General features: G+C 43.4%; 1 protein-coding gene across 3 annotated transcripts in view; it reads left to right on the plus strand.

The window, feature by feature from the left end:
- Positions 1-25,885, plus strand: part of HJV (hemojuvelin BMP co-receptor) — an 89,314-nt gene that overhangs the window by 12,748 nt on the left and 50,681 nt on the right. The window contains exon 1 of one of the 3 annotated variants that reach the window (XM_078671522.1): positions 3,138-3,306. The exons of the other annotated variants lie outside the window; for them this stretch is intronic. The gene's annotated coding sequence lies outside the window, so the exon portion shown is untranslated. Of the gene's footprint in view, positions 1-3,137; positions 3,307-25,885 lie in introns of those variants that run through there. 3 annotated transcript variants of the gene reach the window in all.

Below are 25,885 nucleotides of genomic sequence, written 5' to 3' on the forward strand. Positions count from 1 at the left end.
TGGTTTCGGTAGACTGTCATGTAATAGTGCCAGCCACGGGCTTCTGAGCAGCGCTTTGGGCACCAGCACTCATTGTTTTACAAATTAAGCACCGCAGGGTCAGCTCCTATGTACCCACAGTGACTGCTCTAAGGTCCACACAGGAACTGTTCCAAGGACTCCACAAGGACAGGTCCAAGGATCTCAGCAGGGACTATTCCGTGGTCCACTCAGGGACAGCTCTGACGTCACAGCTGGGACTGTTCTGAGGTTCCCTCAGAGACAATTCCAATATCCTTGCAGACAAAGGTCTAAGGTCTCATGAGAGGCAGCTCAGAGGTCCTCATATGGACAGGTCCAAAGTCAAGTCGAGGATGGCTCCAAGGTCCCTGCGGATACAACTTCTAGGTCTTCACAAGGACAACTCTTAGGTCACTGCGGACATAGCTCCAAGGTTCCATCAGGGACAGCTCCAAGGCCCCCACATTGACAACTCCATAGTTCACGCAGAGCCGGGCTCCGAGGTCCCCACTGGGACATGTTTAATGTCCCCAGTGAACAGTTCCAAGTCTCTGCAGAGACAGCCCAGAAACCCCTGCATGGACAGCTCCGGGATCCATGCAGCATGGCTTAGAGGTGCCTGCAGGGACAGTGCGTCCAATCATAGCAGACCAGTGTAGCACTGGAAAGACCTCCATAGACAAAAAACAGGAATGTTCTAACATGAATCCACCATCAAAACGTCCTCCTCTCATTCATCTGGGCTGAATCTAAACCTAAACGTCAACACACCTGGAATATTCACTTGTCGGGGAATGCCCTTCCATCGAATTGACACCTCCATTAACATCGGTCGGGAACATGGTGTCTTTTTTTGGGGTCAACAATGTCCATTCAAAGATCAATTTTTGGGATAAAATGTAACATTTAAAGCAAAATAGAATGTTATTGTTCGAGAGGAAAAATCCCCGAACTCAGGTTGAGTCGTAAAAAATCCAAACATGTAGAAATGTAATTATTATAGTCACAATGAATACTGTGCAAAGAGGGTTTGACTGACTAAGACAGATCAGCTGCTCATAAATTTCCATACAACTTTCTCTCAATCACGGATTTGAGTAACTTTCTTTATCTCTCTCCTGGAGTCCTGGTAAAGAATACTAACTTATTTCACTATGAACACCAAAGAAGAATGGAGTTATTTCTATTTTTAAAAATTGGAATAAATGTATTTCATCTTCCTGCAAAACGGCGTGTAAATCATGGATTTTCTTTCAAACTTTTATTGAGTTAGATTTTATTCCGGATTTGCAAATGCATTGAGGTTAATAGGAAAAACAACAACATGCTTTTGCCTAAATATGTATATTATGCATGCGACTAGAGTGCTCAAACAAATTCTAGCATTTCCTTAAATGAGCAGGCAGAAAAATTATTTTAGAATAATTCCAGTTTAGTCAATGTTTTTATTATTCTGGCACAAAATACATTTGATTTATTTGATCACATCACAGCCGAGCCAGGGTTTCCAAATAATACTATGTCCCATGTGTTCTTTTACATGAAGAATTCTGAAATCGTACTTTTTTTAATGAGCAAAGTTACTCACCACGATTTAACTGACTGTTTATAAAGATTTTGTATGGTTTAAGCATAGTTACTCAAGATTGTGAAAAAAATCTAATATTGTTTTTTTCATGTGATGGTACACTCTTCCCCCCAGATGCATCAAGCATCCATTTTGCGATTCCTTATTAGCGAAAAATAAGGATTCGCTAATAAGGAATAGCAAAATGCTACGCATGAAGAAATCGCAAAAAAATTGCGATTTCTTAATATTCCTTAATTGCGAGTCGCAAATTGCGAGTCGCAATTAAGGAATACCTCCCCATTCATTCCTTTGGGCCTAGAGGCCCATAGGAATGAATGGGAAGACATTCTCAATTTGCGATTCGCAATTAGCGAATCGCAAATTGAGAATGCAATTTCAAGGGTGCAGGGGTGTCCAAAGGACACCCTGTTGCACCCCTGAAATTAATCTGTGCACAAATGTTGCGCACACACATGCCCTAAGGGCATGTGTGTGCACAACATGAAACTTTGAAAAAAGCCCAAAAGTGCATTTTTCAAAGTTTTTGCAAATTACCATGAAGTTCAACTTCATGGTAATTTGCTCCCCCTATTAGCGAAATCGCATTTTTTTTTTACTTTGTTGCATTGCATTTAAGGAATCTCAATTTGGGATTCCTTAAATGCAATAGCAATTTAAGGAATCTCAATTTAGAGATTCCTTAAATTGTGATTTTTGCATTTGGGATGATGCATCCCAAATGCAAAAATACCGGTCGCAAAGGGGCAGATTCTGAGAATCTTCCCCTTTGCGACCAGATTTTCCTTTCATGCATCTGGGCCTTCATCTCTTACATCATCAAAACAAAATGATGACTGTGCTGTTACGCTTCATGGCGAGCAATGCCCAAAGTGTTTCTTAGGAGCCCACAGCCAGTGTTGCTGATGCCATGGTTACTGAATACCAAGAGGGCCTAGACTCGATTCCACCTCAGACCTCTTGCTTCCACCTCCATACACTTCAAGTTCCCTTATATCACTCTTCGAGGCTCTTTTTCATCCCTCCTTTCTTCCACTGTCACTCTTTTATCATCTTTAAATTCCTTCTTATGTCCCTGCCCCGATTTTCTTCCATTTTCTCTCTCCATCTTGTTCTAGTTCAAAGTCTAATGGTGAAAAATAAGTCCTCGTTCCCCAGAAAGGAGTGCCGGTGCCCATCGCCTGCAACCACCGGCAGAAATTAAGCCCTTCATATATTCCATACCCTGACATGGCATCTTTCTGATGGAAGTTGTGCTGAAGACAGTCAAGGGTGGACAAAGTAGTCAGAATAGAACAAAAACATAACTATACAGTATTTTCCAAAAAGCTCACAACGGGCTGTGAGCTCGCCTTCAAAAGAAATGTTGATGGGTCCTGTTTGTTATCCATTAACAAAAGGTTTGCTCTCTGCAAATACTGCTCTGGAAATGCATTCGTTTTGTGCTCGAACCCTGTTGACATTACACCCTTCTGCGAATGGGTCAGTGGCCAAAAATATTTTGCAACCATTTAACGATTTAACACTAGTCTGGGTTGGAGGGGTTGGAGGGAGAGGGGGTCGCGTTGGATTGTAAGTGTGAAACACATGAACAAAAACTCAGTGTGCATCAGGAGACCTGAACAAGAACATTTGTATTGAAGAGGCCTTGGCTATTGGTTACCTTTTCTCGATGTCATAAATCATTTCAAATCCACGGTATTTTCATCTATTATCAGGTATGTTGGGGGCGGGTTTCATGACTTCAGCAAAATCTGTAATAAATCCATTTTCATCAAAGGTTTTTACATTCATAGTTCAGTACTAGAATAAGTGTCACTGTACAGAATAGCAGTATGGATTGTTTTTTCACTACTGAATAATTTGTATTTATATAACATATTGTTGTGTCAGCCATATGTTTCCAACTTGATCCCATCTTTTAGATCCTCTGTGCAGAACTAACTTTCTGTTGTCTACTTTTCAAATTTCCTGTTAACTTTCAGCACAATTCGCCTTTAAAGAAAGGGTTATAAGCAGCTGTGAAACCCTAAACAGGCTTAGAAATCCACCTAGGTGTGTAACATCCCGATTACTGGCAGATAAACTCGCCACATTAGTAAATCCAAATGGTATTTGGGAAACTGTCACACGCTTTCAGGAAATTAAAACGAAATCGACAATGCCAGCATTTCAGCAATTTACATTGATTGTGCATTGCATTCTTTAGTACTAGGGTTCGTGTTGTGTTATGGTTGTGGCTTGTGTTTTATTGTCACAAGAGCTCAGTGCGAGCTCAGTCTAGTGGCGGCATATGACAGTTCACAAGGACAGAGAGAGGGCTGGCATGTTATTCTACCACAGAGGTGTCCAACATTGGTCTACGACCACTTGATCCATTGCATAATTCTAGGATGAGCACCATTTCGGTAAAGATTCCACATTTAGGTTTTCTGTACATACATTCTATGCCAAATGTAGCATGGTTCCATCCCTTCTGAACCAATTTGGCCACTCCTGATCTATATGCAGGTAGCCCAGATGTATGTAACATTGGTAGGCAAAATGATGCACAGGGCTGACTAAATTATGCGGTATGAAAAGGCAAATTAAGCTGCACAATGCTGTAGCAGTGTTATTTCAGTGTTTGCAATAGTGCAGCAGATGGCGGATAATGTGGCAACTGGCAAGTGAAGTAAAGTAATATTTATGCGAAAAATGTCAGAGACACAGAATCAGCAAGTCCAGTGGCTCCATCGCCATGTATGTCATTTAACTGACCTCGGGCTTGCTCACTGCGATCCCGGGCACTGCCTTTGCAACCCCTGGCCTTAGACCTCACAAAATCACTGCCACAAAGACAGGAGGGAGGGATTCCCTCTCCTTGTTTTGAGGTCATTTTTTTTTTAATTATGCTAACTATAAATACTTTTATAGTATTCACTATTAGTGTATTAAAAACTTGAGTATCAGGCAAGTGAAAATGTTTTTAAATGTATATTGTGTGCGTGCTTGTGGGTGAGAGTGTTTGTGTGAGATATGGGGTGTTTATGTGCAAGCGTGTTTGTATGACAGCATGTGTGTGAGTGAAAGTTGAAGTCAGTGATGGGACTGGCATTAAATTTATATTAAATGTGAATAAGAGAGTGGGGGTGAGTCAGGGTGAGTGAGAATGATGGAGTGTGGGTAAGAGTGAGTGCAAGTCAGTGTGAGTGAGTAGCTGTGAGTTAATCAGTGTGAGAATGAGTGACAATGTGCGAGTGAGTGTAATATTGAGTGCCAGAAAGTGAGAATAAATGAGTGCAAGTGAGTGAGAATGGTTGAGTATGAGTGAGTGGGCGAGAATGAGTGTGGGTTAGTTAATGTATATTAGCATGAGTGAGAGTGTGGTATGCTTGTGAGTCTGCTGTTGGCCCTGGTAAATTACTGGTGTTGGCATTCTGGGGTAATTATTAACAGATGGGCACGTGACGTACTAGAGATAATACTTGATATATGGGACATCCGTGGCAAAAGCTGGCACAGTCATACTGGAGGCAATTCTTCGTATAGGACATCCATGGCAAAATGCTCACACTAGCATGCTGGATGTGATTCTTTTTTTTTTTTCAAACCTTTTTATTGAGTTTCTAACTTACAACAAACAGTAGGTAACAGCCACCATGTCCCATCCCCCAAGTTCTACACATTTAAAACAGCTCATCCTTGACAGTTAAACCAACTTTGCTTTCACCGTCTCGACCCACCCTCTACCCGCCCATCTGGCTCCGCCTGCAGCCCTCTCCACGTCTCAGTTGTAGATACCCTTCTAGGCCCCAGGATCTTCTCCAGGGGTTTCATACTTTCGTCGGTTTTGTGGGGCATCCCCATCCAGCATATACCTGCTTTTCAGTCATCATGCACCAATCCATGTTCTCTGTCCACTCTTGCACATCAGGGGGTTCCCTAACCCCCCATTTTCTGGTGATATTCCTCTTCGCAACAGCCAGTCCCACCATTAGGAGAAGTTTGGTGTAAAGCGGCACCACCTCCTTCCCCTATATGTTCAGTAACAGGATCTTTATCTTCTGTGTCACCGTAACCCCGGTTGCAGTGCAGAGGCCCTGACCAACTGCCTCACAGTAGGACCGTACACTCTCACAGGACCATACTCGATGTAGAAAATCTCCTACCTTCTAGCCACCTTGACTAAACAACGGAAACTCCATCCTCCCCATCTTACAAAGTGTCTCCCTAGTGTAGTATGCCCTGTGTAGCAGTCAGATTTGTACCAAACGAAACCCGGCTTTCATCGATATCTCTCTTGAAGCCTGGAGCACCTCCTGCCACTTTCTATCTTCCAGGGGGACCCTCCCAGTCCATCCTCAGCAACCTCTCTCGCAAGTTTATCATTACTTTCCAATATACGAGGGAGATAGTTTTCCTTGTCAATGGTTCCTCCAACACCCTATCTTCTATTGGCGAGCCATCGTCAATCTCATTCCCGCTAGTGCTGTGCACTGCAAGAGCATGCCGCACCCTCAGGTACCAAAATACTTCGGTATCCGCTACAGCCCCTGGCCCTCCCGGACATCCCCCAGGGTGGAGATGCTGATTGTGTCCCACGGTTGCATGAAATCCAGCTTACCAACCACCCTCAAGTCATCATAATCACACAAAGGGGTAGCACCAGTGAGCTTCTACCCCCAGCCCAGGTGGATTGTGGCCTGCGTCCAGACCCTTGCAACATTGCGTGTATGTGGGGGGAGGCGATCCCTCTACTTATTTCGGTCTAAAGCTGCCAGGTAATCCCTGACGCTCATCGCATTTTTGTCCACCCTCAGTGAGGGATTTGCCAGTGGTACACAAGCCCAGTCATTCGCCACCACCACCTGCACCACGCAGTAGTACTTCTGGATATCTGGCAGGGCTATTCCTCCATCATATACCCTCCTCATCAATTTTGCCAGCACTATGCAGAGTGCCTTCGCATTTCACAGGAGGAGCTGCATCTTGCTGTTCACTTGCCAGAAGAAAGTATCTAGGACTTTGTTGGGTGTATTCTGGAATACATACAACAGTTTCAGCAACTTAATCGTTTTATATAGAGCTACTCTACCAAGCAGGAAACGGTAAGGAGTAGAGCCCTCCAGTGCTTTATATCTCTCCTGAACTCATCCAGGAGGCCATAAAGATTGCCCTTGCGGAACTGTTCCTCGTTTCACGTCAATCTGATGCCTAGATATTGGAAGCTTTCCATGGCTCTCTGGAGTGGGAGGTCCCTGGGTTTTGGCCCCCATGCCCAGACGTCAGCTAGATGTTCGACGTCTTCTAATATTATAGCCTAATGTGGTTCAAAGAGATGAAAGATGTGTAGGGGCTTCAGGATTGTGGAATTCAGCTGTGTCGTGGAGAGTAGGACGTCACTCAGGTAACTTGAAATTCTGTCATCCCACAAGTCATCCCATCTGGACAATCTGTTCTTCCAAATCCGTGCCGCTAGTGGCTCAAGTGCACTGCAAAGAGCATTGGCGAGAGCGGACGGTCTTGCCTTGTCTACTTGTGTAGCTGAAAGGTCTCTGGCATCTCTCCATTGACCTTGACCCACACGATAGATTAGCTGTACAGCAAGTGGACCTCTTTCTGCTATTCTGGGCCAAACCCATGCTCTCCAGTGCCGCCAAACAAAAGGGCTACTCCAGAGAGCCAAAGGTCATTTTTGCATCCAGGGAGAGCACCACCATTGGTTCCATAGCAAGCTCCATGTAGGCCCTGCAGCCCTATAATCGGCACAAATTGAGTCTTTCCCCCTATTGGGTATGAATCCCCAGTGGCTGCATGGAGCTATCACCCGTTTCAGTCTGTTGGTCAATAATTCTGCAAGAACTCTGATTCCAGCATTTCACAGGGATATTGGCCGATAGAAACTACATCTGCATAGTGGTTTGTTCTCAGTGGCCAGCCCCATGTCAAATGGAAGGATTCCGCTCCGACTGACTTCCTTAAACATGTTGAGGAGGTAAGTGGCCACCCCTCCCGCCCCTTTATAGAGATGTACGGGGAGACAAGACCCGATGCCTTTCCTGATCACCTGTTCTATCTATGTTGTTGTTATCTCTGAGTCTAGCAACTGTCTGTCCTTTGTGGAAAGTATCGGAATTTATTTTCCTCCACAAACTCCTGTATGTCCGCCAACGACCAGGTCTCCGTGGGTGCATAGATCTTCCCCATAGATTTTGGAAAATACTTTAGCTATGCAGGATATGATTCTTGCATGAAGGATGACAACTATGGCATATAGGAGGGAGGAAAACACGAATAAATGCTGCCCATATCATACTAGAGGTCAATTTTGACATAAGGGTCACTCATGGTACGTGGATAACATTAACAGCAAACTTGCAGGACAGGCATGTTATATGTAATTGTTAGAATAAGGGGGCACTCATTGCTTATAGAGGGCACCCATGGCAAAATGCTAGCCTTGGCACAATGGATGTTAGTTTTGGCTATGGGGGCACCCTTAACAAATTTTGAAACAAAGGTGGTATGTCAGATTTAATTGACTTGGGACACCATGAAAAGACTTGTATATTTAACGAGTGCCCTTTCATAGCCCATTGCTTTACAGCAAGCATCTTTTTATGTGAAAGGTTTGTTTTAAAATGCACTATTGGACCCATATTTTCCCAAAAATTGCTTTTGGGGAGAACCCCTACCTTCAATCCCATTCAAAAGAGCTTTGGTTCATTTGCTATGCTCAGTTCAATTTAGGGCATGTTTTGTATTACATATATCCCACCACTATTATAGGTTATGTCAGCACCCTAATATATGCGGATCCAAAAGAGACATTTGTGTCGTATTTTATATTAATGATCCATTTATAATGTAACTTCAGTGATGTCAATTATTGTGGTGTTATCTGGGTTAAGGTATAGTCACATCATTTCCTGGGAAGATTCAGGATCAAAGGTCATATGATGTCAAGTCCTTTGATTTCAACAAGGTCAAAGGGTGTGTGATGCTACTTCCGCTACCCCTGGAATTTTGGTGAACCGACGTCCATGTCTATCTCCAGACTAAGAACAGAGGAGCCTATCAAAGCTTTGGTCAGGTGCAAAGAGAGGTGAGAGTAAATACAGTAAATACTGAGGAGATAGAAGCAGGAACGTTGTGATGTTATGGATGCTCTTTTGAAATTGGCCCTATGAGGCAATGGGGTGCAAACAACTAAATACAAGTTGCTGCATTGGTTAATATAGCAAATAAATAAGATGACACCCAATGCAAATGACTAGTGTTAGAAATGGGATTTCTGGTTGGCTAGGGCTTGTGCCTAAGCCAGGCACAAACCACCACTCTAGTCAGGGCAAGGGAGTTAAACACTGAAGATTACCCCTGCTCACCCCCTTGGTAGCTTGGCACGAGCAGTCAGGCTTATCTCAGAGGCAATGTGTAAAGCGTTTGCGCACCACACACACAACAGCAGCGACACACTAGGCACACTACAAAAGAAACTCCACACAAGGTTATATAAAAATAGCCTTTGTATTATCATAAACACATTAGAAATCATCACAAATGTACACAGTGCCATCTGGCACTAGGCAATATTTCACAGGCGATTATATACATGACAGGGCCAATCGGGCCACTGTCAGAACCATCAGAATGCAAGTAGGGAATATAAAACAACCAGTAACTACTGGTAAAATACTGTACTCAGGATTATCACATTAGGCATCAACACATTATGCATCACATTAGGCATAAACACATTATGTATTATATTAGGCATAAACACATTATGCATCACATTAGGGCCTTACACATCCCAGCACATCAGGTGCTTCACAGGCCACTGGCCTTTTCTCAGGGGCCCATCTTGGACTTCCCCATCATGCCCTATGTCCACCAATCTTGTGTAAAGAAACAGGAGAAGAAACTCATCAACCTCGTTGGGATTGGGGTAGAAAGATATGTATATGAAACAATATCCCAACTGGTATTATTCATAGACAATTAAGCAGGATATCTGTACAGGATTATCCAAAAGAGAACAAGGAGACTCAACTTGAATTTCATATGTGCTCAAAGCATCATTTATATCAACATTTCAAAAAATCATATACGACAATTGCAATTACAGTTAGTATCAGCACTGCAATTAATAAATAGCAAATGGTAGCCCAAATTTGTACACTGTGCACGAGTGCAAAGTGGGTGGCACTACGGCGACGCAAGTGACAGTGAAAAGCAGCGTGGTCGGCGCAAAGTGAGAGGTGAATAATTATATACAGTGCGTAAAGACAAAGTGGTATTCGAACAATTCAATTTTCAATTTTCATTTTTTGAGAACCACTAAGTGAAGGGCGCCTAGAATCTCGCTGGGGAGTCGACGGCATTTCGATCCGTAATATTTTGGGTCATCTTCAGGACAGCAGGGCAGAAGGCAGTGCGTCTGGCAACTGTTGGGAGCGTACCACGGGTCACGGAACAGTATCGGTATCTCTTGGGAACAATGTATAGGAGGCGGGGTGTGGGGACTGGCAAGTCCGAGATTACATCTTCGGTTATTTAACATGTAATTATGAGGAGTGATCAGGGTCCGGATGGTCCGACCAAGATATGGATACTCTCGATGTGACGAGCGTAGATGAAAAAAATCGATCCGCGATAATTTTATCCATGGGTGGCCATGGTAGTCCGCGTGGTGGGCCGAGGAGAGTCAATCTTTCCTCGGAGGTGTTCCGAGCGAATAAAACGCTGTCTCGGGGTTGCTGTGGTTGCAGCCCTGAGACAGCGTGGTCACGCAATCAGAATCCGCGCATGCGCATAGGGTAGCGTAGAGCGTTTGCTACGATCTGTAGGGATTGAGTGGACCTTCTGTCGGCCATATTGCGAGGGTAGGCGTTATGTTTTTAACCTGGAAGCCTAGTGATCCCAAACGATAGTAAGATCCCAAATAATCGTGCGATCGATAATTTAAGTATCACATAACTGAGTGCGGGGATAAAAAGACTGAGGTCTTATATTGATTACATATACCCGTACATAGTGATAGGTAAGGTAGATCGTAAGTTGATGGCTCGTTATGGTGGAATCAAGCTTGATCTAGTCACATAACAAGGGCGGAATCGGGAAGGGGAGGGGGAAAGGGAAAGGGGAGGGGGGAAGGGGGGAGGGGGGGGGCAGGGCAAGGCCGGGCCATACGATGAGCCAGGGGTCTGGGTAGAGGTAAGCGTGGTGAATGCAGGTTGCTTGAATGGTCTAATTGCAAGGAGATGGTCTAGTTGCTAAAAGATGACCAAGGTACGGCGTCGTTAAGGCCCAGTGTATCCAGTTTAAGGCGATGAACCCACCTTTGTTCAATCCTGAACAAGCCTTCTTTGGTGACACCTGGGTGGCATTCAAGGATCAGCCAGCGGATACTGTCAGCTGTGTGGTCCATTTGTGTGTAGTGTTGGTAGAGTCTGGTATGCGTTTTGAGGCATCTTATGTTGCTTTTGTGTTCTTGAATGCGCAGTTTGGTTTGTCTCATTGTCATCCCAATGTACTGCTGGTCACATGGACAGGTGAGGAGATAAATACACTTGGCGCTATTGCAATTGGTATGCCTTTGCAATCGCCAGGTAAAGGTGTTAGATAACTGGATCTCTTTGGTGACACTGGTTTGCGGGCATACTGTGCAACCGCCACAAGGGAAATGGCCAACTATTGGAGGGAGGTCCCATAGGGTGCTCTGAATGTTAGTATTCTGTTTTTTAGGTCTTGTGTGAACCAGTGCATCTTTCAAATTGGGTGTGCGTTTGAATGCAAATCTGGGGCCAGGGAAGCTCAAACCCCCAGAGTTGATAATGTTCCAATGTCTATTAATAGTCTTCTTTATGAAGGCAGAGTTCTTTGTGAATGAGGTCACGCAGGTGATCACATCCTCCGAGTCTTTCATTCTAGTCTCCAGTAGTGTTTCTCTGGGGTTGTTTGCCGCCCTTTTGTAGGAGTTTTTGATCAACCTAGTAGGATAACCCCTGACGCTCTACGCTACCCTATGCGCATGCGCGTATTCTGATTGCGTGACCACGCCCACCATGGTAATCGCCGGAGTTTGGAGACGAGGGTACAAGTACGCTACACCCATGGCGACCTCGTTACCAGTTGCTCCGGATCCCGCACGGATTCCACGTGGGGGTAGGTTAGCCGGCAGAGACCGCACGCCGTTTGGGTAAGTTTCATTTGAATGGTGTCGGCTCACCAACGGGTTGAGCTTCATTGAAATACTCGTGGCTTCCAGTGCAATTGCATGCTGTGGGTTTGTGTGCAATCTGAGACAGGCTAACCTGGGGCACACGTGCTCTATCAGGAGACGGGGACCTTACTATGCTTCTCCATTTGGTGGATGTTATTTTGGCAGGGGAACACGGGCGTTTCCTCCCCTCATACTCTCACGTCTACACTCCCTGTTGACATTGCAGACCCGAGGGGTATGGGGAGGCTCGTGGTTCTCCCTGCCAATCACCACTAAACACAGGAGAGGCTGTACCTCCGGAATCCTTTCCTTAAGCCTAATTCTGCTACAGTTACCGCTCTGAGAACTGGACATTGGACATCAGCAGTGGAATTGGCTAGGGTAGCCTGGTTGTGAATGTTCTTTTCCAATAACTGAAAATTAACATGTTCAGCAATTGTAAAAATAGTTGTAACCTGTCAGAGTTGGAAAAAAGATTGAGAGAATAAAAGAGAGAGAATGAGACCCGAAGAGAAATTACAACGGTGCCTATAGTCCTAAAATGGGTTGGCCATGCGAAATTGTGAGGCGGAGAGATGAGGTGTGGTATTACTGAATACGGAGAAAGTATGTGAAGGCGAGTGAACAACTGTCTCTAGGGTGACGGAATCTATATAGCCGGACCGAGGACAGAGAAAGGAATAGCGGAAACATATGCCTGAAGGCAATGACCTAACCTTGGATAAGGCGTGCAAAGTGTGGGGCTCCTTTGAAAGGCAGAACCTCAATGTGGTGAGCCGGTATCCAATGTGCGGCTGGAAAGTTTGGAAAAATTGCGGGTTGCCAAGATGGTGGCTATCGGTGATCAATACTCCGTGGGACCGAGAACCTGGATGAGAAAAGGGTTAAGTAAAAACCGGCACCCGGATTGCCAAGTCATGCAGGTGTACAGGCTAATGGTGCGGCGCTTTACCTGTCCGAATGGAGTAACGAGGCAGTGGTTGTGCATGCGGAACAGCGGGGCTAATTATCCTCGTCGGTTTTGGGGCAGCGGGAGACAATGCCTGTAAAAAGAGGTTAACGCCATGAGCGGGACAGAGGGAGTGAATGGGTACAAGGGGCGCCAAGGAGACAGGGCGCTTACCTTAGCGCTCAATAGCGAGTGTTCAACGACTGCCGGGCGCGATGGCGTGAGCAGGGATGACTCACTAGGGAGCGTGGAGGGTGGTTAAATAGACAGGAAAACACGGCGGCCATCATAGGTGAGGCAGTGTTTGCGGAACCAATAATTAAAAGAGGTGTGAGGAGCGAAGGGAGACAGAACAGAAATTTAGTCCCGAAAAAAAGAGAATTAAAGATATAAAGGAAAATCAAATTAGTGTTACATTAATCATGATCATAAGCATTTTAGAAAAACATTTGAATTAAAGCATTACAATTGTAAATTCAGAGACTAGAATAGAAGACAGTCAGTTCTGTGGAGCAAGGCTAAAGGAGTGAAGTCCAATCTTCACTCCGATTCAGTCCAGTTCTTGTGCTGTCCATAAGAATTATCATCTTGAGTTCCTCTTTGTTTAGAAGGAGAGCCATGTCGCCGCCTCGGGGGCAGCTTCAGAGCATTCAGAACAGTCCACTTAATGTCATTTTTATTATGGCCTTCCTGTGTAAAGTGATCAACCAGAGGAGCATTGGGGGTTTTACAATTCACCCTGCTTCGGTGCTGCCCAATCCGGGTTTTGATTTTCTGTGTCGTCTGGCCGATATACACTTTTTGACAAGAGCATTGAATTAGATAAATTACATTACATGTGTTGCAGTTTGAGAAAGTGCGACAGTTTATTTTTACATTATTGAAGGTAAAAGACTTCCCTTCGAACGTAAATTCACATACATTACATGCTCCACATTTTGAATGTCCTACAAGTGGGATCGGGTTCCAATGTGCATCAAGGGTAGAGTGCTGGACTATGTTGGGGAGTGCTGCGCTTACCAAATGGTCTTTCAGATTGGAACTTTTACGAAAAGCAAAAATTGGTCGTTCAATATTGAGAACTCCTACGTTGAGTAGTGGCCAGTGTTTGAGTATGGATTTTCGTAAGGAATTGGAAATGGGAGAGAATGTTGTCACACATGCAATTTTGTTAGTTTGATTTTTTGGTTTGGGACTAAGTAGAACCTCTCTAGGGCAGTACCACGCTCTTTCCAGAGCATTGCATATCAGTCTTTTGGGGTAACCTCGGTCTTTCAGTTTCAATTATAATGTAGTTGCTTCTCTGAAATAGTCCTCTTTTGCAAAACAATTGCGTCTAATTCTTAGGAATTGTAAATATGGTATCGAATCTCTAAGGGCCCTAGGATGGTTGCTAGTGTAACTAAGCAGAGTGTTACGTTCTGTGGGCTTGCGGTACAGCTTAGTAAGAAGGCTACCTTCAGATTGATAAATGGCCAGATCTAGAAAGGCAATAGACGATTTACTGCTTGTGATGGTGAATGTAAGACCAGAGCAATTATTGTTCAGCCAATGAAGGAATTGATTGAGGGTGTCTAGATTGTTGCACCAAATGAGGAATATATCATCGATATATCTTCTCCAAATGATAACTGCAGGAGATAAAGGGTTGGAAGGGGAGAGTATGGTATTGGTTTCAAGGTAGTCCATATACAGTATTGCCAGATTGGGGGCAAAAATAGCCCCCATAGAAGTTCCCTTGACCTGTTGGTAATGCTGGTTTTCGAAAACAAAAAAATTCCTAGTCAGATATAGTTCCAGTAATTGGAGAATTAATATGGTAGGTACCAAGTGTGGACGTGGTCTGGAGTCAAGTATTTTTTGAATGACTAGCATAGCGCTGGTCTGGGGAATATTCGTATACAACGATTCTACATCGAGTGTACAAAGTAAATCAGTATCTTCGGTGAAGGGGTGATGTTCTATCAAGTTGATCATCGCCATGCTATCTCTCACATAGCACTGGGTGGGTGGAACAAATTATTTTATAAAAAAGTCGACGTAGTGTCCGAGGGGCTCAAGGATTGAGCCACAGCCCGAAACTATGGGTTTGCCAGGTGGGTTCGAGGTGTTTTTGTGGACTTTGGGAAGGGTGTAAATGACAGGTGTCCTAGACGATTTGACATTGAGGAATAGAAATTCCTTCTGACTGATAAATCCTGTCTCTAAAGCTTCGGTTGTGATTTTGGTTATGATCCCCTGTAATTCTTTGGTGGGGTTAGTGGGAAGTCTTGTGTAATGGTCAGTGTTCATGAGCTGTCTGAGGATTTCCGCGCTGTATGCATCACTATCTTTGAGGATGATCCCACCCCCTTTATCTGCACTTTTAATGATCAGTAATTCAATGGATTTCAGAGATCCAATTGCCTTTTTCTCCTCCAGAAATAAAATATAGGGAATGAATCTTCTGGTTTCTTTAAGTAAGGAGAGATCTTTAACGACCATTTTTTCAAAAGCAATGACTTCAGGGGGAACCATTCCAGATGTAGGTGAGAAGGTAGATGGTGGACGAAAGGGAGTGTGAGTTGTGGTCATAGGTGAGGGATTAAGTTGAAAAAAAGCTTGTAGGTGAATGCGGCGAAAAAACCTCAAAAGTTCAGTATGTAGGTCCAAAAAATTGGTGGGAATGGTAGGAACAAATTACAGTCCTTTATTAAGAAGTGATATTTCGGCCTCAGACAGAATGTGCTTAGAAAGGTTAAAAATGGGAATGATCTGAGACTCCGTCATGTTGGTATCTGATTGACTCACCATTGATAACATTTCTGGCGGGTCCCTCTCGTTAGGTGTATGCCCGCCCTCTGTCAAACCGAGTTTTTAGAGGGCGAGGACTGGCCAATGATGAAGCATGACACCAGGTGGTGTGTGAGACCAGTCCTAAACTTTTTGTGAGATGTCCACACTCACATACACATAACACTTCTGAGAACTTTTTAGGTCATTCTAATAGGAAGTGCTTCCCAGGTTTCCTAATGTAGATGGACCATTAACTTACGTTGGCCACCTGTTTTTTGAGCGAGTGCAGTAGCCTCGAACTCGGTTTTGGATTTGCCAATTTCCTTTTCTGAAGCCGGATAACTGCTTGAGGGACATCGGCTTGTCCCGTTAAGTGCTCTATGGGCGCTGGTGCCCAGTGGATCTAATTCGCCCTCGTTCCCTGGGTGACCACCACTTGGATGAGCGCGTGTTTTTGTCTTCAGTACCCTTGTCCTGATGATGCCATAAAGACCCCAGTGGCTGAAACGCGACCGCGACAGCGTCGACACCCTTGTGATTAGGAGTCCCTGCTTAGTTTATCTTTGTTTGTATAGTCAGGCGCCTTATGCAAAAGAGAGCGTTGAGAGAAGTTACATCTCAGGCATATTGGGATCTCCATTATAGAGTTATATCACTCGAATTTAGGAGTGTATATAGTGTGTGATAGGTCATCCAATGAGATCTATCTATGGGTACACGTTTTGTATATATATGTAATGTATAGATTGTATTTGTGATTTGTATATAATGCATTGTTATGTGTGTATATAGTGAATTTGCTTTCTCTTTATACATATTTGTTTTGCGCCATTCCCTTTTTGTACTTGTTTATATGTCCTCAGAATTTTGTAAGTGATTTGTTATATATTTAGTTATATAGAACAGGATAATTTATCTTTTCATGTTCTAAAATTATAAATTGAATTTATCCCTCAATACTATTTTGTTCTACTTTTTCATCTTTTGATGCTCCTTGTCCAGGTATGGGAGGGTAATGTGGACATAAACCCTGTTTTTGCTCCATATTCTAATAGGAGCAGCCCATTTGTGTTTAACATTTTGTGTTGGAGGCTGGATGGTTCCCTTCCCCAGTAGAACCTGGGGCTAGTGTGCGCTCATTGAGGACTGCAGTCAGCCACAATTTAGTAAAGCGATGCAACAACCCTCCTTCTTTTATGGTTACCCAGGCAAACGCCATGTTTTGCTTAACAAGTACGTAACCCTGTGCTCAAATCAGAAGTGTTCTGTTTTTGCAAGTTAGTAAAGTAATCATTTAATTTCCACTTGCCTAAAAAAAAAAAATGTGACCTTGTGTAAATTAATTGGTGCACATGTAAAGCGCTCAAATACTTTCTGGTGGAATTTGCGTTGTATAGCACTGCCAAAAAAAACGTTAATCCAAGCAAATCTCGAAAACCAGGGTCCTGCAAAATACCCCAACCCCAATGCGGGGAAGGACGGTGGCCAAAGCAAAAAAGGCCACGCCCTCTGCCCCATCACACACACAACCCAAGATCTTTATTCTAAACTTGCTGTTCCTCAGAAGCTGCACAGTGAAGGAGAAGCAGGTGGCTCTGTTTACTCAGACCACAATTAATACAGGCCCCCCCACTGATATGCTTTCGTGCTCAGGAGCGACAACTCACCCAGCATGAAAAGAGTCACCCAATCTCCGTCTCCCCGGCAGCCCTGGTCCCTGAAGCGAGGCTTGGCCTAGAGTTGCCCGAGGCTGAGGAAGCTGAGCCCCGCTTCTTGTCACGCGGTGGCCACTGGCGTCTGCTTGCGTCATTCACTGGGCGCCATCACTCAACCTCTTATATGCCGCTCAAATATTATTGTGCGAGAGAGCCGCTCATGTGAGCATGGAAAGACAATATTGGTCGAACCGCCTCCCCGAAGGGTTGCTGTTTGTACGGCTATGGCGCTTAAGCTCCAGCCCTGAGAGTGGCTCGCCCAGCTCCACAGCTCAGCCTTTCATATTAGCATGAAAAGCACCTCTGCCTTGTTCACTATTGTTTTTCCGATGGTAATTTATTTAGCGGAACTCTCAGAAGGCACTTCCTGTCCATTAGCAGATGTCATCGCCGTGCTGACTGCCTATGGGTGGGAATTAAAAAGGCTGGCTGCCTTCAGTTTCACCAGAAGCAGACACTTAGCAAACGAAAGCTGGGGCTACCCTCTCACTTGTTTGCAGAGCATCCTGAAACTCCCAGAAGGCATTCGCATTTCAAAAAGGGCAGACAAGCGCAGTAGCGAAAGTGAAAGCGACTGTGCTGGGTTAATTAGTAACCCGATCCTGGAATGCAGCTGGCACACTGTGCGCCAGTGCTCGCTCCTGAGACCCATAGGCCATGGGAGTGAACCTTTTCAGAAAAGGCGGGACATACCCCCGCCTTTCACCATATGCGTGCTTTCATTTTTGAAAGCCACACACAAAGGCCAATGGAATTTGTGTGAGGAGTCCGACCCACACGGAGAAGACTCTTGGAAGTTTGGAGTGATTCCAAGAAGCTCTCTCCTAGAGCAGGGCCTGCTCACTGCGCTAGGCTCGACCTAAAGAGGGGTGCCTGTTCCTATATGAAAAGTGAAAGGTTGAAGTTTGTAAAGTGAGGGTTTTTTCCTTATTAGGGAGTGTTGCCCTCACACACCCATGTGGGATTCATGCTTCATCATTGGGCTTTTGCTCCTCGTGGGGCCGGCAATATTTTTGTTTCAGCTGTGATGATATGTGTGGGTGTGTATAGACTATGGTGATAAATATAGTGAGAGAAATGGTGGTCTTAAAACTACCAAAGAGTACCAACAGGTATAATCAGGGGTCTCCTTGGCAGGATTAAAATCAGGAAGGTGTAGATTGCCAGGGCAAAATTAAGAAGCATGACAATCTAGTTTGTAGTGTTTGGAAACTTAGGTCGACTTGTTTCACGCCTTTCTGGTCCAGGAGGGATCCATGGCATTTCTTCAGGACCAATGAAATTAGATACCGTACCCTTACTCAGCGCGGGTTGTTTAAAGTTAAAACTGGGTTATGTCTAACGATCTCTAGTGGTGAGACAAAAGGTCAATAGTACCCAGGAGTTGATCACCCCATGGCAATCTCATAATGCAACCTAAAAATAGAATAAAAGAAACAAGAGCAAGTATTTCTACAAGCATTATTCAATTCAATTTTTATTTATTATGTTTTGGCTCTCAAAAGAGGGCCACATAAGACAAAATACAGCAAATACAAATATTTCTCTAAAATAAAATGACAACTACAACACTTTCCACTAAACAAGAAAATCAGCGTCACAGACCTCCATATTTCATCAATAAATAGCTAAAAACATTTTAAAAAGTTAAAAATATTGAAGCAAAACATTTCATTTGGAGGAGTATATAAGGCCTGTAGAAAAGAATTCACATTAAGGATACCCAATTGCAGACATATTGGTTTCAACCACTTCAACCGAAGTGGACGCAATGCATAGCATGTAAACAATATATGGGAACGATCCTGAACAGATATATTACAAAAATTACATGTGGAAGAAGACCCATACCATTTTGCCAAAAGAATGTTCAGGGGTAACAAGTCCTGCCTTAAAAGGAACCAGAATCTCCGAATACCATGAGGTAAATTCCAGGCGACATAGGGTTGGGCAAGCTTCATAGAATATGAGTTGACAAGGAGATCACCTCCCCTCTTTACTTGCATAGACTTTTTATCCAACGTGAAACATAATTCTCATGACGCCTGTTTCAAAAGGGATTTTAACTGGTTAGGAGAGATAGTAAAGAGAGTACTCTCTTCTAATTCAAGAAGTGCCACAGCCTTTCTAAAGTTCTTAACAATTTGGGAGTACTCTTTTAAATTACCCAACAATTCCCCCTTAAGAAGGAATCTCAAAGACCCCGTTTCTCCTCTAGCAAGGCTAACAACCCATCGAACTAAAGCTGATAGGCCCTGCGCCCAACTGCTACGGAGACCGAATTCCATTCTGCAGGTGGCCACAGTACAGGCCAGGTTAAGGGATGTAATAGACCTTAATAATTTTCCTTCTACCGTCTGCAGAAAGCCCCAATGCTTTATATCAACCAGTTCCATTCCATACAAGAGAGTTGGAGGAATTTGTGCCCTAAAAACCTCCAGTAAACAAGCAAAATGTCTTCTCCCTGTGGCGGAGTAGAGGGCACTCAGACTTTTGCCTTGGGATCTGGCTTTACGAGAATTATTATCAATATGAGGCTTCTCACTCAAGTTAGCGGAAATTATTTTTCCTAAAAAGGTATATGTCTTAACCACTTCCAGTTTCTGACCGCCTACTGCCCAACCAAAATTCTCAGATTTAGATTTTTTCTTCCCTGTAATGCACATGATTTTACTTTTTGAGGCATTTATCCTCATATAGTGAGACTCTGCAAAAAGATGTAAAGCCTGCAGACGATTGGCCAATCCCTTGGGAGTTAAATCCAGGATAAGAATGTCGTCTGCATATAGCAAGCAGGAAATGGAAGATCCCCCCCACTACCGGGGCTATGCCAACACAAGATGAAAGGGTAGCAGGAAGATCAGCAATGTACAGGGAGAAGAGTAGAGTTGTTTTAATCCATTAATGGAGGGGATAACTCGCGATAGACCCCTTTCTCCTCCCTGTAAAACTCGGCACCAGGTGTCCGTATGTAAGGATCGCACCAGATCTAGTAGGCGAGGGGGCATGCCCAAATCAAACAATTTTCTCCACAGCAAGGGACGGTCAACTTTGTCGAATGCTGTGGAGAAATCAATTAAAGCCGCATACACTCCTCCCCCCGAACTCTTATATATTTGTCCGTAATAACCTGAAGGGCTGTAAGGCTATCCAATGTACCATATCCCTTACGGAAGCCAGTTTGTTCAAGGGGTAATATCTGATTCACATCAACCCAATCCGTTATTAAAGAGAGGAGACATTTGGCAAAGACTTTTCCGATGGCATCAAGGAGGGCTATCTGGCGATAATTCATTGGATTATCCCTATCGCCCTTTTTGAATAGAGGGACCAATATGCTCCCCTTCCTAAGAAGAGGGTACAATTTTGCTAATGAAGCAAGATCTAAATAAAGGAAAAAGAATCTTACTCCATGAAATAGGATCCTGCTTCAATACTGAAATGGGAAGTTCATCAGGCCCCATTGCTCCAGAGGAGCGCATATCCCTAATGGCCAATTCAATGGTTTTCTCCGAAGGGGAATCAATCGGTAACTCATCTTCTTTAATAATCTCCTTACAATCTACCATTGCGATATTCCCAGCATACAGGTTGGAAATGTAGATGACCCATGATAGTTCAGCAATGGGAATGGGGAGAGAGCTGACTCTTGCTCCACAACCCTCGCCAATGAGAGACCAAAATTGTCTTACTTTGCCATAAACAGCGGCCTCCCGAAGTCTTATCCAGAGTGAGTCTTCTTTTTCTTTTCTAAGTTTCTTCCTAATTCTGTTTCTCCTTCTTTTTAGCAAGTATATTTTCTTATTTGTTTCGATAGTTCTGCACAAAAATTGCTCCCGCACTAATTTATTTATTTCCTTATTTAGGAGGAAAATTGATCTGGGAACATAGATCTTTTTTACAGAGAAGCTAGACCTTTTGGCAACAGAGATGACCTCCTTCATAAAATTCTCAAAATGAATTATTTCGGAACCCTGCCAAACATTCAATTCTAGTATTGTTTTACCAAGTATACCCTCCAGGCCTTTCTTGGCTTTAAAATTCCAGAAGCATCTACCAGAGTCCTTATGGAAGTTAACTATGTCACTGCCAAAGGACCATGAATCGGATTTAGGAGGGTGAAATGAGAGGCTTATAGTAATCACATTGTGGTCACTAAATAGTGTCGACGAGACCACCAAATCCTTCACTAGGGAGAAAGTACCATAGTCAGTGATTACATAGTCCAAAATTGACTCACTTTGGGAGGATCTATGAGTATATTTAGCAGGGACATCTGAGGGAAGCCTACCATTCACTATTAATCCCTCCGCCGCTGAAAGTTCTTCTAACAACAGCTTCCCTCTCTTATTAGTTTTAATTTTGTTAGGGAAGAGGGATTGGGGAATAAGAAGGGCTTCTTCTTTAAATTTGTTTCTAAATAGCTCTAAGCTTGAATTGGAAACTTTGCAGTTAAAGTCACCTACTAGCAAAACATATGGGGGAAATTCTACATCTTTAATCTGTTTAATATATGAAAATATTTGCTTCAATAGATTATTAAAACATTCATCGGGGGGGATGTATGCATTTATTATTACCAGGGAATTAAAGTTTCCCCTACTGGTTAAGCTACAGAGGGACACTGCCTGAAATAGGTTGCTTGAATCAACATAATGAGTGAAGTTCCACTTCAATCTATTGGACAGAAGGCACGCAATTCCCCCTTTTGCACGCCCTTTCTTCGACGGAGCAGCCACAGCCTCTAGAACAAAATAATCTCTCCCTGCACACAATCTACTAGCGCACCAGGTCTCTTGGATGCAAATCACACTAGCGTTCAGAGAGAACAAGTACTGTAATTTCTCAGGGCTATTGTTTATCCCGGCGGCATTCCAAGAGATAACTTTCAAATTACTGCTAAAGATGTTGAAAAAGTTTAGGGTTGTCTGTGGCTTTACTAGACAAAGCACCGGGCAGCCAATTCCACCGCTGATTATCTTCTATTGGAAGACTATTCTGAATTAACGGGGGGGGGCATTACATGTGTCACCAGACGAGTGTTTTTCGATACCCATATTTTTAAATTGTCATAAGAGGTAGTGGGACCATCTTTACCATTGCCCTGCTGGGGAAGTCTGTTATAAGGGAGACTATCTCTTCGAGAAGCATTACCTTTAGGAACCATGGGGCAATTATTCTCAGGCAGTAGGAGTTCAGTTTATAAACTTTATTTGTTTTTTTGATGAACCATAAAAATCGCACACACTCAAAAATACAAGATGTTTCAAATACCTAAAAACATAAAACTAGCCAAAAGCAGCTAGCCCACGTAAAATTCATAAATGAAACATTGTCAATTTTCAGCTGCAACAAGACCATTTTCCATTTTAAATTTCAACACCAGATCCCAGCAGTAAAAATATCATTTTTCAAAGTGCATAGTGCCATTTGTTAATGAAGAGCTTTCCTGGTTAGCAACGGTGTGTAAACAGGGGATGTAAACATTTGATAAAGTGCATAGTAACTTTTCACAGAAACTGACAGGTTTCAATCAAGTATAATTAATTTTCCTATTGTCATTGACTTTCAAGTAAAATTTGGCGTTCAGCCAATAAATAATGCCTTAAAAAGCAGTCATTTTTAAGGTGCAATGATGCTTTTTTGACAGCGCCAGGAAAATCAAACTGTGAAATGTAAAATCCTCCACAGGTTACAAATAGTCATTTTAAAAAAACCTTATGGGGTAAAAGACAGAGCAACATCTCAAAATAGGGAGACCCATTGTTTTCCAACTAATCTCCTAAAGCGAATTGCAGCAGCAATAAATCTATATATCATTTCGCAAATATATATTCTGATTGGAGTAGTCGGAGATAAAACAGCACTGGCCTACATTTATTGATGTTCAAAACCCTCAAGAGTGGTAGGATGAATTACCTGCATGGGATATTGTATAACTCGCAAAAGAAAAGAAAGTGCAATATATTCTGCCTTGAATTGCAATCACAGGAGGATGGGTCCAGATTGGCCTTGTGGTATTTCTGACTGGGATATGAGACCAATAAGTAGGCAAAGCCGAATCTAAACCTAGTGAGATTAAAAAAATGAAATGACTTAAAGGATATAAAAGATATGGCTCAATTCCTTCAGGGGTAATAAAAGATAGATAATCAGCTACCTGCTTTTTACTGTGCTCCTTATTTTCTCTGTGATCACTTAAAGATTTAAAATACCTCTTTTTAATTGGAGTTTCGTGACTGAGGTGATAAGCTGAGGGTTTGTAAAGCGATCCTGCCTTCCCATGCTGGTCAGCTGGGTCTTCACGTTTTCTCACCTTACTTTTGGGTCTCAACCCCTTCCTTCCTGTGCTTTACTCACTAGATGCGGGTGGCAGGCGAGGGAGAGATAGGTAGAGATAGATGGGTGAACAGCGTTCTCTCTTTTAACAATTTGAAAGTGGTGAACCTGGTCTAGAAATACCAGCCTGAACAGATGGCCATGTCCCTATCCTAATGGAGATATAGGAGGGGTTGACCAAGGGTAACTGCATCACCGAAAGTAACAGGTCCCGTGTTGTTACAAGTATACAGAGAGGGGGACGACCTGTTCCTTCAATTCCCTGAGCTCCTACTTGTATTAGTCTCACGTAGCTGAGCCATGGTATTTTGTGTGCATGGTCACACAAAATACCACACACAAATGGTCAAGGGAAGTCGGTCATTTGGTGCGGGTCTGGGGAGTGCCAGTGTGCCTCTTGAGCACTGCGTGTGTACGTGGCGGCCATCTTGGTGTTGCATAAGCTTCCTCAGAGGTATGTCATTTGTGCTATTTTTAAGTTATATCAGGCCGTGCTGGCAGTAGATAGAAGTGTTTGAACAAGAACATTATGTGTATAGTTGGTCAGATGTTATAGGTGCTTATTTTGTGAAGTTATGAATTGGCGGAGGATGTGGAGGGATCCATAATCCATAATTATGTAGCAGAGCCAGCAGCAGCCATCATGGACTGGTGTCACCCTTATTTTTAGAAATGTCTCAATGCGCTGATGTGAGTCGCTTATTACTGTGAAATGTACGTATATCTTACTGATGTAGCAGTGGTCCACCCAACAGGTCTCCCAGCACAAAGTATCTGACAAAGGATTTGTGGATGATGTATTCTGAGGAATACTCAATAGCGGAGTCACATAGTGTGGGCTAATAGTGAGAGTCTGTACAGATGTCAGGGGTGTCATATTCTGTATTCCAGTGTGTGAGACATGATCATTGTCAAATTTGGGGCGGAAAATAATAGAGGTGAGATCACTCTTATTTATTTTTACTGAGTTTTATATAGCGGAATCTTGACGCGAATCGGGTATCAGAGTGCTGTACATAGCACCAGTTGCATTACATGAGGACACATTCCTTTTTGTTAGGCACTGGGAGATTAAGTGAATTGCCCAGAATCACAAGATGTTCAGCATCATTGCCGAGACTCGAACCCAGTTCCCCAGATTCGAAGTCGACCGCCCTAGCTTTTAGGCCAGCTCCTCTTCCCTTATATTGTAATAAAAAATATATCTTAGTCTCCACAAACAAGGAGCAGGTGTATGTAGTGGTACCAACAGAACTCCTTCCTTATCTAGTGCCTGGTGTTCCTGACTTTGGTCCACAGCAAGGAAAAGAAAGGGAGTAAGGGGAGAAACAAGGATACAAAATATTAAAACAGTGATAGAACCTTAAATCTAGGGGCCTTATTTATGAGGCCTTGCAACACTTTTGCGCTGCTGTTGCACATCACTTTTTGTGCCATGTTGCACCCTATTTACACAGTGACGCATCTAAGCAGATGTATCACTTTGTAAAGCCCTGCGCTACATTATACCTGCGTCAGGTATAATGTATGCAGGGTGGGTAGTCCCAAGTAAAACGCCTCATAGAAGTGGCGCAATGAAATCTATCAGATTTCACTGCACCACTTCTAGGACGCCACTACATCAAAATCTTACACCTGCCTCACAGCAGGCATAAGACTGACGCAGGCCCATTCACACTGGCTTACCCAATACGAAAGGACACACTGCTGGAGTTGCGTCACTTTCATGACACACTCCAGCAATGCGTCATTACTGCAACTATAAATACGTAAAAAATACTTGCGACATGGAGAGCTGTACATTAAATACAGTGCATCCATCGTGTCGCAAGGAGGGCACAGCGAAAAACTGTTGCATCCCTTTTCATGCACCGATGCAACAGTTTTTTCATAAATGAGGCCTTAGATTTGTTAGACAATAAGTGTAGGAGATGGGAAAAGGAGGACTGAGGTGAAACTAAGGCCACTGAAATAAGGCGATTTTGCAGCTGCGGCGATTTACACCTAATTTTGGATTTGACTCAATTGCCAAAGTCCATCATCTACTACATAATCTGCAGATTTCAAAAATTAAATCTAGCTCAAATGGATCAAAAGTTAATAACAACTCAGCAACACGTGTTGCTGCGAAGTGGAAGACCCTTCGCAAAAGTTGGCTGATCACCCTTCCTTTGCTTATCACTGTATTTGAGGGTTAAGCACTACTAATGAGGCAAAAGCTTACGCGGACAGTGTTAGTATGTATAAACATGGCAAAATAATAAATAATACTATCGCAAAATGTGCCCTATTATGCGGTATAATTTGCATAA

Source organism: Lissotriton helveticus, chromosome 12 (assembly GCF_964261635.1).
Source record: "Lissotriton helveticus chromosome 12, aLisHel1.1, whole genome shotgun sequence".
Classification (NCBI taxonomy): Eukaryota; Metazoa; Chordata; class Amphibia; order Caudata; family Salamandridae; genus Lissotriton; species Lissotriton helveticus.